The sequence below is a fragment of the Hyla sarda genome, chromosome 1 (genome assembly GCF_029499605.1).
Source record: "Hyla sarda isolate aHylSar1 chromosome 1, aHylSar1.hap1, whole genome shotgun sequence".
Lineage (NCBI taxonomy): Eukaryota > Metazoa > Chordata > Amphibia > Anura > Hylidae > Hyla > Hyla sarda.
The window spans coordinates 618,063,425-618,076,218 of NC_079189.1; the positions used below are offsets into that span (position 1 = coordinate 618,063,425).

General features: G+C 39.8%; 1 protein-coding gene across 2 annotated transcripts in view; it reads right to left on the bottom strand.

The window, feature by feature from the left end:
• Positions 1–12,794, bottom strand: part of IL11RA (interleukin 11 receptor subunit alpha) — a 136,475-nt gene that overhangs the window by 70,988 nt on the left and 52,693 nt on the right. Inside the window, exon 1 of one of the 2 annotated variants that reach the window (XM_056551474.1) lies at positions 10,228–10,352. The exons of the other annotated variant lie outside the window; for it this stretch is intronic. The gene's annotated coding sequence lies outside the window, so the exon portion shown is untranslated. Of the gene's footprint in view, positions 1–10,227; positions 10,353–12,794 lie in introns of those variants that run through there. 2 annotated transcript variants of the gene reach the window in all.

Consider the following 12,794-nt stretch of genomic DNA (forward strand, 5'->3'; position numbering starts at 1 on the left):
ACGTCTTTTTCAGTACACACGTCTATATGCTCGCATCATTTGTTTCATGCATACGCTCACATAGATAGTTCTGTATAAGGGCTCATTTGATCAGATAGTTATGTGCATACGTTTATATAGCCGTTCGGGACATACAGTCAGTTGTCCCGGGCACACGCTTGCGTGCTGCACTGGTGTGAGGTGGGTTATAAACTTTGTGTCTTGCTTCACATCAGGGCTTTATAGATGTGGTACAGTGGGTCAGACAACTAATGCATAAATTTGTGTGTAGTATCACGCATCAGTGCGTCATACAATCATACAGTTTGTACTGGGCATGTGTGTGGTTCTGTGCATATGCTCATATAGTTGGTTCAGTGTATTCAGTTCAGTGCATACGCTCACTCATGCAGTTCATTCTAGCCACATGTTCATATAGTTTGTTCGCTGCATCCGCTCATAGTTTGTTCCGTGCATACGCCTATATTAGTTTGGTCTGTGTATATGGTCATGGTGTTTGTTTTGGGCATGTGATCATGGTGTTCATGATGTGCATATGGTCTTGATGGTTATGCCAGGCCAACATTCATGCATTCATGTTCATTAGGTACATATGTTTCATGCCTTTTATATGTGCATATGTTTATGGTGTTCAGACCATACACTCATATCTTTGACACAGCGCAAGTTTTTTTGGGCATTAAGTTAATCTGTTGACAGATAATTTGGTGGGTCGGCATGTTTATTAACATTTGGGTCTGGCATACGAGTATATAGCTTGGTTTCTGTGGTTACGTGTCACGTCCACAAGTCAATCATCATTACGACCTGTCTCAGCTTCGGGTTGACGTCGACACTACTAGTCATACATATTGGTTGAGGCTTTTAATTTCGGCTAGACCAGTCACGTCTACAAGTCGGTCCGGAAACAACCTGACACGGCTTCAGGTTGGCGACAATGTCATCATATACGTTGTGTTTATTTAGCAGTCGGGTTGTGCTACAGGAAGATAGTCTTATTGTTCAGTTGAGAATTCTCATGTCTATAGGTCAATCATGGTTATGACCTGTCTCGGCTTCAAGTTGACGGTAATACTATTAGTTATTTATTTGGTTGAGTCTTTCGTTGTCGGCCAGACCTGTCACGTCTACAGGTCGGTTCATTTACATCCTGACACGGCTTTGAGTTGGCGACGATGTCATTACATGTTTTCATATGTTATTTGGGTTGTGCCTACAGGGATATAGTTTGGTTTCTGTTGAGGTTTTCGTCTGTCTCGACTTCAGGTTGATGATGATATTAGTTTTGTGTTGGTTGAGTCTCATAGTCATGTTTGCTGCATAAGTGGTTTCATTGCCTGTCACGTCCACAGGTCGGTTACAGTTTCAACCTGACACGGTTTTAGGTTGGCAACAAGTTAGTTATTTGTGCATACATGTTGTTTTGCACTTGGGGTTGGGCATATGGTTTGTTTTTGATGAGACTTTTCACGTCTACAGGTCATGGAGAGCCTCCAACATGCAGAAAGTGTACATCACAGCCGGGAATACTTACACAAAATTTTACAATAGATACCCAGAAGATGTCCCACATACCATTTCATTCCTACTTGCTTCCATTGGGTTTTGCCACTCTTCACTGCATCGAGCTCGTAATACTATCAAAGTATATCCGTCAGGCATCCAGCTTCTTATCACATTGTCTGGCCCTGACAAGACATCTTTGTTTGCATCTCACGCCACCAACACTGCTCTGAAGAGCTTTCAAAGAGGGAGGCTCGTAAACCCTCTTGCCGTTAGCCTTTGTCAACTGGCTTGGTCAGACGGTAGCAGACGCGTTAGATAATTCCCCATTTGGGTATCAGGACAGCTCAACGTTAAAGGCCACTCTATCCTTGGGTTGTTATGGTTTCCTAAGGCCTGGGCAGTTTTCATGCAGGTGCGTGGTCGAAGTTACATCAGGTTTGTTGGGATGCAGATAATTACAGATTAAAACTGTATAGCAGCAAAATGTCGTTGCTCGGTCAGGATGTTATCATATGGCATTTTCCCACATCCCACAAGTGGTGCCCAGTGCGAGTGTTGCAAGCTTTGTTTTTCCGCACGTTAGGGATCCAACTGGGATCAGCCGCGGTTGTTGTTTACGGGGGCGGAACTCACCACTACATCTTTTGTCAGACATGTATGAATCCTCATTAAATCTCTAGGTAATGATCCGTCTGTTATATTCGATCACTAGCCACGCATCGGGGCAGCTAGATCAGCGTCGCGTCATGGTGTGAATAAAACCGCTGTTGCCATTTAGAGGGGCCACCCTCACTACGGCACAATTTGTTAGACACATTCACAGCTTGGTTTAACCTGTTAAGGACGCAGGGCGTATCCGTACGCCCTGCATCCCGAGTCCTTAAGGACGCAGGGCGTATGGATATGCCGGTGGGAATTCCGGTCCCCGCCGCTAGCCGGTTGGGGACCGGATCGGGATGCCTGCTGAAATCATTCAGCAGGCACCCCGGCACATCGCCCAGGGGGGTCCAGAGACCCCCCCATGTCGACGATCGGAGAAAATCGCATGTCAATTCAGACATGCGATTTTCTCCAATTCCGGGCTGATCGGGTCTCTGGTTACCCGATCACCCGGAAAATAGAGATGATCGGAGTTGTCAGTGACAGCCCCGATCAGCCTAAGGGATAGGAGTGAGGTCACAGTGCTGCGATCTCCTCCTATCCCCTGCCATTAGTCAGAACTGAGTTCTGACCAATGGCAGCACCGGACAGGGGGTTGCCATGGAAACCCCCCGTTCTGCCCACCCCTGGATGTCGAGGGGATCGTGGGAAGAAGATGGAGGCCGGTACCTGCAGGAGAAGATGCCTGGGGACCCCGGATCTTCGCTGGAGACTGCTGGATACTGGATCAGGTAGGGAAGCGACGGTGGGGGGGGAGGGGGGAATTGAAAGTGAAAGTAAAACGATCTTTACTGTTGCAACCACTAGGAAGGCCAAACTGAAACTCCCAGCATGCCCAGACAGCCAAAGGCTGTCTGGGCATGCTATGAGTTGTAGTTTTGCAACATCTGGAGGGTCACAGTTTGGAGACCACTGTTACAGTGGTGCCCAAACAGTAGCCCTCCAGATGTTGCCAAACTACAACTCTCAGCATACCTAGACTGCCCAGGCATGCTGGGAGTTGTAGTTCTGTAACATCTGTCCCTTCAGATTTAGCAATTTTCATGAATTTTTTGAAAATTGCTGCTCTACTTTGAAGCCCTTTTCATAAAGCAACAATATTTCCATTTTATGAGGCCAACATAAAGTGACCACATTGTATTTGTGAATAAAAATAAAATTTATTGGGAATATCCGTTTTCCTTACAAGCAGAGAGCTTCAAAGTTAGGAAAATGCAAAATGTTCATGAAATGTTGGGATTTTTCACCAAAAAAGGATGCAAGTAACGCCGAAAATTTACCACCAAAATAAAGTAGAATATGTCACGAAAAAACAATCTCAGAATCAGAATATTCGGTAAAAGTGTTTTCGCGTTATTAATTTGTAAAGTGACGGTGGTCAGAATTGCGAAAAAGGGCTCAGTCCTTAAGGTGAAAAAGGGCTGCGTCCTTAAGGGGTTAAGCATTGGGTAGGGTTCCATCAGTCATATCAGGCCACTCGTTAAGCAGAGGCGCCGCAGCATCAGCATCTTTGCATTGCGCCGCAGCATCAGCATCTTTGCATTGCGCCGCAGCATCAGCATCTTTGCATTGCGCCGCAGCATCAGCATCTTTGCATTGCGCCGCAGCATCAGCATCTTTGCATGGGGTACCAGCTCACATCATCAAGAAGTTGGGGCGCCGGATATCTAACACTTGCACGAGATATATCCCTAACCCCAAGTCGCCTTTCAATCGGTGGCCATGTGATTATTATGTAATATGATGATAAAGCGTTTTTGTACTGATACTGAAGTTTTTGTACTCATACGCAGCAGTACATGGCATAACACAGACTGCCTAGAGGTTATAGAAGGTCTAGTCTGGTATAAGGTGTTAGTAGGTCGGTGCTCATGAGCACCGACCACAAATAACATACTTCACCATAATATAACATATAGAACCATATCACACTATTATATAATATATATCACCATATCACACTATGATATAACATACATCACCATATCACACCATAATATAATATATATCACCATATCACACCATAATATAATATATATCACCATATCACACCATAATATAATATATATCACCATATCACACCATAATATAACATATATCACCATATCACACCATAATATAATATATATCACCATATCACACCATAATATAATATATATCACCATATCACACCATAATATAACATATAGAACCATATCACACTATTATATAATATACATCACCATATCACACCATAATATACCATATATCACCATATCACACCATAATATGACATATATCACCATATCACACTATAATATAACATATATCACCATATCACACCATAACATAATATATATCACCATATCACACCATAATATAACATATAGAACCATATCACACTATTATATAATATATATCACCATATCACACTATGATATAACATATAGAACCATATCACACTATAATATGACATATCACACCATGATATAACATATAGCACGATATCACACTATGATATAACATACATCACCATATCACACAATGATATAACATATATCACCATATCACACTATTATATAATATACATCACCATATCACACTATGATATAACATATAGCACCATATCACACCATAATATAACATATATCACCATATCACACCATAATATAACATATATCACCATATCACACCATAACATAATATATATCACCATATCACACCATAATATAACATATAGAACCATATCACACTATTATATAATATATATCACCATATCACACTATGATATAACATATAGCACCATATCACACTATGATATAACATATATCACCATATCACACTATAATATGACATATCACACTATGATATAACATATAGCACGATATCACACTATGATATAACATACATCACCATATCACACAATGATATAACATATATCACCATATCACACTATGATATAACATATAGCACCATATCACACTGTGATATAACATATATCACCAAATCACACTCTGATATAACATATATCACCTTATCACACTATGATATAACATATAGCACCATATCACACTATTATATAATATATATCACCATATCACACTATAATATGACATATCACACCATGATATAACATATATCACCATATCAAACTATTATATAATATATATCACCATATCACACTATAATATGACATATCACACCATGATATAACATATAGCACGATATCACACTATGATATAACATATATTACCATATCACACTATGATATAACATATAGCACCATATCACACTATGATATAACATATAGCACTATATCACACTATGAAATAACATATAGCACCATATGACACCATAATATAACATATATCACCATATCACACTATGATATAACATATAGCACCATATCACACTATGATATAACATATATCACCATATCACACTATGATATAACATATATCACCTTATCACACTATGATATAACATATATCACCATATCACACTATTATATAATATATATCACCATATCACACTATAATATGACATATCACACCATGATATAACATATAGCACGATATCACACTATGATATAACATACATCACCATATCACGCCATGATATAACATATGTCACCATATCACACTATGATATAACATATAGAACCATATCACACAATGATATAACATATTACCATATCACACTATGATATAACATATAGCACCATATCACACTCTGATATAACATATATCACCATATCACACTATAATATAACATATAGCACCATATCACACAATGATATAACATATATCACCTTATCACCATATCACACTATGATATAACATATAGCACCATATCACACTATAATATAACATATATCACCATATCACACCATAATATAATATATATCACCATATCACACTATGATATAACATATAGAACCATATCACACCATAATATAACATATATCACCATATCACACCATGATATAACATATATCACCATATCACACCATAATATAACATATATCACCTTATCACAGTCATGATATAACATACATCACCATATCACACTATGATATAACATATATCACCATATCACACCATAATATAACATATATCACCATATCACACCATAATATAACATATATCACCATATCACACCATAATATAACATATAGCACCATATCACACCATAATATAACATATATCACCATATCACACCATAATATAACATATATCACCATATCACACCATAATATAACATATATCACCTTATCACACCATAATATAACATATATCATCATATCACACCATAATATAACATATATCACCATATCACACCATAATATAACATATATCACCTTATCACACCATGATATAACATATATCACCATATCACACCATGATATAACATATATCACCATATCACAATATGATATAACATATATCACCATATCACACTATAATATAACATATATCACACCATAATATAACATATATCACCATATCACACCATAATATAACATATATCACCTTATCACACCATGATATAACATATATCACCATATCACACCATGATATAACATATATCACCATATCACAATATGATATAACATATATCACCATATCACACTATAATATAACATATAGCACCATATCACAGTATGATATAACATATAGCACCATATCACACCATAATATAACATATATCACCTTATCACCATATCACACAATGATATAACATATATCACCATATCACACTATGATATAACATATAGCACCATGTCACACTATAATATAACATATAGCACCATATCACACTATGATATAACATATAGCACCATATCACACCATAATATAACATATATCACCTTATCACCTTATCACACAATGATATAACATATATCACAATATCACACTATGATATAACATATAGCACCATATCACACTATAATATAACCTATAGCACCATATCACATTATGATATAACATATATCACCATATCACACTATAATATAACACATATCACCTTATCACACTATGATATAACATATATCACCTAATACACTATGATATAACATATATCACCTAATACACCATAATATAACATATATCACCTTATCACACTATAATATAACATATATCACCATATCACACTATGATATAACATATATCACCATATCACACTATAATATAACATATATCACCATATCACACTATAATATAACATATCTCACCATATCACACTATAATATAACACATATCACCATATCACACTATAATATAACACATATCACCTTATCACACTATGATATAACATATATCACCATATCACACCATGATATAACATATATCACCATATCACACCATAATATAACATATATCACCTTATCACACCATGATATAACATACATCACCATATCACACTATGATATAACATATATCACCATATCACACCATAATATAACATATATCACCATATCACACCATAATATAACATATATCACCATATCACACCATAATATAACATATATCACCATATCACACCATAATATAACATATATCACCTTATCACACCATGATATAACATATATCACCATATCACACCATGATATCACATATATCACCATATCACAATATGATATAACATATATCACCATATCACACTATAATATAACATATAGCACCATATCACACCATAATATAACATATATCACCTTATCACACTATGATATAACATATATCACCATATCACACCATAATATAACATATAGCACCATATCACACCATAATATAACATATATCACCTTATCACACTATGATATAACATATATCACCATATCACACTATGATATAACATATAGCACCATATCACACTATGATATAACATATAGCACCATATCACACCATAATATAACATATATCACCTTATCAACATATCACACAATGATATAACATATATCACCATATCACACTATAATATAACACATATCACCTTATCACACTATGATATAACATATATCACCTTATCACACCATAATATAACTTAAAAGAAAATGGCAGAGAAACCCGTCTGGTCTAATGTAGGTCCAGTCACAGATCACCGGAGGAACCGTCAGGTAAGAATGTATCTCAGCTGTGACCTGGATGATGGGACCACACAACATAATGTATCTCAGCTCTGACCTGGATGATGGTATCACAGAACATAATGTATCTCAGCTGTGACCTGGATGATGGGACCACAGAACATAATGTATCTCAGCTGTGACCTGGATGATGGGACCACAGAACATAATGTATCTCAGCTCTGACCAGGATGATGGTATCACAGAACATAATGTATCTCAGCTCTGACCTGGATGATGGACCACAGAATATAATGTATCTCAGCTCTGACCTGGATGATGGAACCACAGAACATAATGTATCTCAGCTCTGACCAGGATGATGGGACCACTGAACATAATGTATCTCAGCTCTGACCTGGATGATGGTATCACAGAACATAATGTATCTCAGCTCTGACCTGGATGATGGAACCACAGAACATAATGTATCTCAGCTCTGACCTGGATGATGGAACCACAGAACATAAAGTATCTCAGCTCTGACCAGGATGATGGTATCACAGAACATGATGTATCTCAGCTCTGACCTGGATGATGGACCACAGAATATAATGTATCTCAGCTCTGACCTGGATGATGGAACCACAGAACATAATGTATCTCAGCTCTGACCTGGATGATGGTATCACAGAACATAATGTATCTCAGCTCTGACCTGGATGATGGGACCACAGAACATGATGTATCTAAGCTCTGACCTGGATGATGGTATCACAGAACATGATGTATCTCAGCTCTGACGTGGATGATGGTATCACAGAACATAATGTATCTCAGCTCTGACCAGGATGATGGGACCACAGAACATAATGTATCTCAGCTCTGACCTGGATGATGGAACCACAGAACATAATGTATCTCAGCTCTGACCTGGATGATGGAACCACAGAACATAATGTATCTCAGCTCTGACCTGGATGATGGGACCACAGAACATAATGTATCTCAGCTCTGACCTGGATGATGGTACCACAGGACATAATGTATCTCAGCTCTGACCTGGATGATGGGACCACAGAACATAATGTATCTCAGCTCTGACCTGGGTGATGGACCACAGAACATAATGTATCTCAGCTCTGACCTGGATGATGGGACCACAGAACATGATGTATCTCAGCTCTGACCTGGATGATGGTATCACAGAATATAATGTATCTCAGCTCTGACCTGGATGATGGTATCACAGAATATAATGTATCTCAGCTCTGACCTGGATGATGGGACCACAGAACATAATGTATCTCAGCTCTGACCAGGATGATGGTATCACAGAACATAATGTATCTCAGCTCTGACCTGGATGATGGAACCACAGAACATAATGTATCTCAGCTGTGACCTGGATGATGGAACCACAGAACATAATGTATCTCAGCTCTGACCTGGATGATGGGACCACAGAACATAATGTATCTCAGCTCTGACCTGGATGATGGTATCACAGAACATGATGTATCTCAGCTCTGACGTGGATGATGGTATCACAGAACATGATGTATCTCAGCTCTGACCAGGATGATGGTATCACAGAACATAATGTATCTCAGCTCTGACCTGGATGATGGACCACAGAACATAATGTATCTCAGCTGTGACCTGGATGATGGAACCACAGAACATAATGTGTCTCAGCTCTGACCTGGATGATGGGACCACAGAACATAATGTATCTCAGCTCTGACCTGGATGATGGGACCACAGAACATAATGTATCTCAGCTCTGACGTGGATGATGGTATCACAGAACATGATGTATCTCAGCTCTGACGTGGATGATGGTATCAAAGAACATAATGTATCTCAGCTCTGACCTGGATGATGGTATCACAGAACATGATGTATCTCAGCTCTGACAACTATAAGTATCTAAAGAGATACACAGTCTGTTTGCCTCCTGCTGATACATTGTAGCAGACCCTCAGTGACAGGCTGCCCGGTGCCCCTCTTACCTTCACCTCCCCACTGTGACGACCCTGCAGCTCAGCATAGTGATCGCAGCTTCAGCTCTGAAGCTTCTGCTTTGGAAAAACTCGAAAAACTCACAGAGAGAATTGAGCAGAAAAACAGAAATGTGAGATCGAGAGGTGCCCCTGCCAGGAGCCCAGCGCCAGCCCCTCCCCCAGCCTGAAACCTGAGCCCTAACATGGGTCCCTGCCAGGAGCTCAGAGGTGCAGGGGACACAGCCAAGTCCTTCACTGCTTGCAGCGGCTCCGGGACCTCCCCCCCCCCCCCCCCTGCAAATATATCCAGACCACTAACACTGCACACTACACACTAACACTTCACTCTGCACACTACACACTAACACTACACACCGACACTACACACTACACTACACACTACACTACACTCTGCACACTACACACTAACACTACACTCTGCACACTACACACTAACACTACACTCTGCACACTACACACTAACACTACACACCGACACTACACACTACACTACACTCTGCACACTACACTACACTCTGCACACTACACACTAACACTACACACTGACACTACACACTACACACTAACACTACACTGCACACTACACACTGCACACTACACACTAACACTACACACTACACACTGCACACTACACACTACACTACACACTGCACACTACACACTACACTCTGCACACTACACACTAACACTACACACTACACACTACACTCTGCACACTACACACTACACTCTGCACACTACACACTACCACTGCACACTACACACTGCACACTACACACTAACATTACACACTGCACACTACACACTAACATTACACACTGCACACTACACACTAACACTACACACTAATCACTAACACTACACTCTGCACACTACACACTAACACTGCACACTACACACTACACTCTGCACACTACACACTACACTACACTACACACTAACACTACACTCTGCACACTACCCACTAACACTACACACTGACACTACACACTACACACTGACACTACACACTACACTACACTCTGAACACTACACACTACACACTGACACTACACACTACACTACACTCTGCACACTACACTACACTCTGCACACTACACACTAACACTACACTCTGCACACTACACACTGACACTACACACTACACTGCACACTGACACTACACACTGACACTACACACTAACACTACACACTAACACTACACACACTGCACACTATACTACACACTGACACTACACACTGCACACTACACACTACACTCTGCACACTACACACTACACTCTGCACACTACACACTGACACAACACACTGACACTACACACTAACACTACACACTAACACTACACTCTGCACACTACACACATTACACACTGCACACTACACTGCACACTGACACTACACACTAACACTACACTCTGTACACTACACACTGCACACTGCCACACTACACACTGACACACTAAACAACACTACACATATACACACACACTGACACTACACTCTGCACACTAGACTCTAGACTGCACACTACACACTGCACACTACACACTGCACACTACACACTGCACACTACACACTACACACTGCACACCACACACTAGACTCTAGACTGCACACTACACACTGCACACTACACACTGCACACTACACACTGCACACTACACACTGCACACTACACACTGCACACTACACACTGCACACCACACACTAGACTCTAGACTGCACACTACACACTGCACACAACACACTGCACACGAGACTCTAGACTGCACACTGACCCTACAAACTGAACACTGACACATTGTATATAGTGATCGGGGGTGAAGACTTTCTGGATACATTGTATATAGTGACCAGGGGTGAAGACTTTCTGGATACATTGTATATAGTGATGGGAGGTGAAAACTTTCTGGATACATTGTATATAGTGACCGGGGGGGGGGGGGGGGTGAAGACTTTCTGGATACATTGTATATAGTGACTGGGGGGGTGAAGACTTTCTGGATACATTGTATATAGTGACTGGGGGGGGGGGTGAAGACTTTCTGGATACATTGTATATAGTGACCGGGGGTGAAGACTTTCTGGATACATTGTATATAGTGATCGGGGGTGAAGACTTTCTGGATACATTGTATATAGTGACCGGGGGTGAAGACTTTCTGGATACATTGTATATAGTGACCGGGGGTGAAGACTTTCTGGATACATTGTATATAGTGACTGGGGGTGAAGACTTTCTGGATACATTGTATATAGTGACCGGGGGTGAAGACTTTCTGGATACATTGTATATAGTGACCGGGGGTGAAGACTTTCTGGATACATTGTATATAGTGACGGGGTGAAGACTTTCTGGTTACATTGTATATAGTGATCGGGGGTGAAGACTTTCTGGATACATTGTATATAGTGACCGGGGGTGAAGACTTTCTGGATACATTGTATATAGTGACCGGGGGTGAAGACTTTCTGGATACATTGTATATAGTGACCGGGGGTGAAGACTTTCTGGTTACATTGTATATAGTGATCGGGGGTGAAGACTTTCTGGA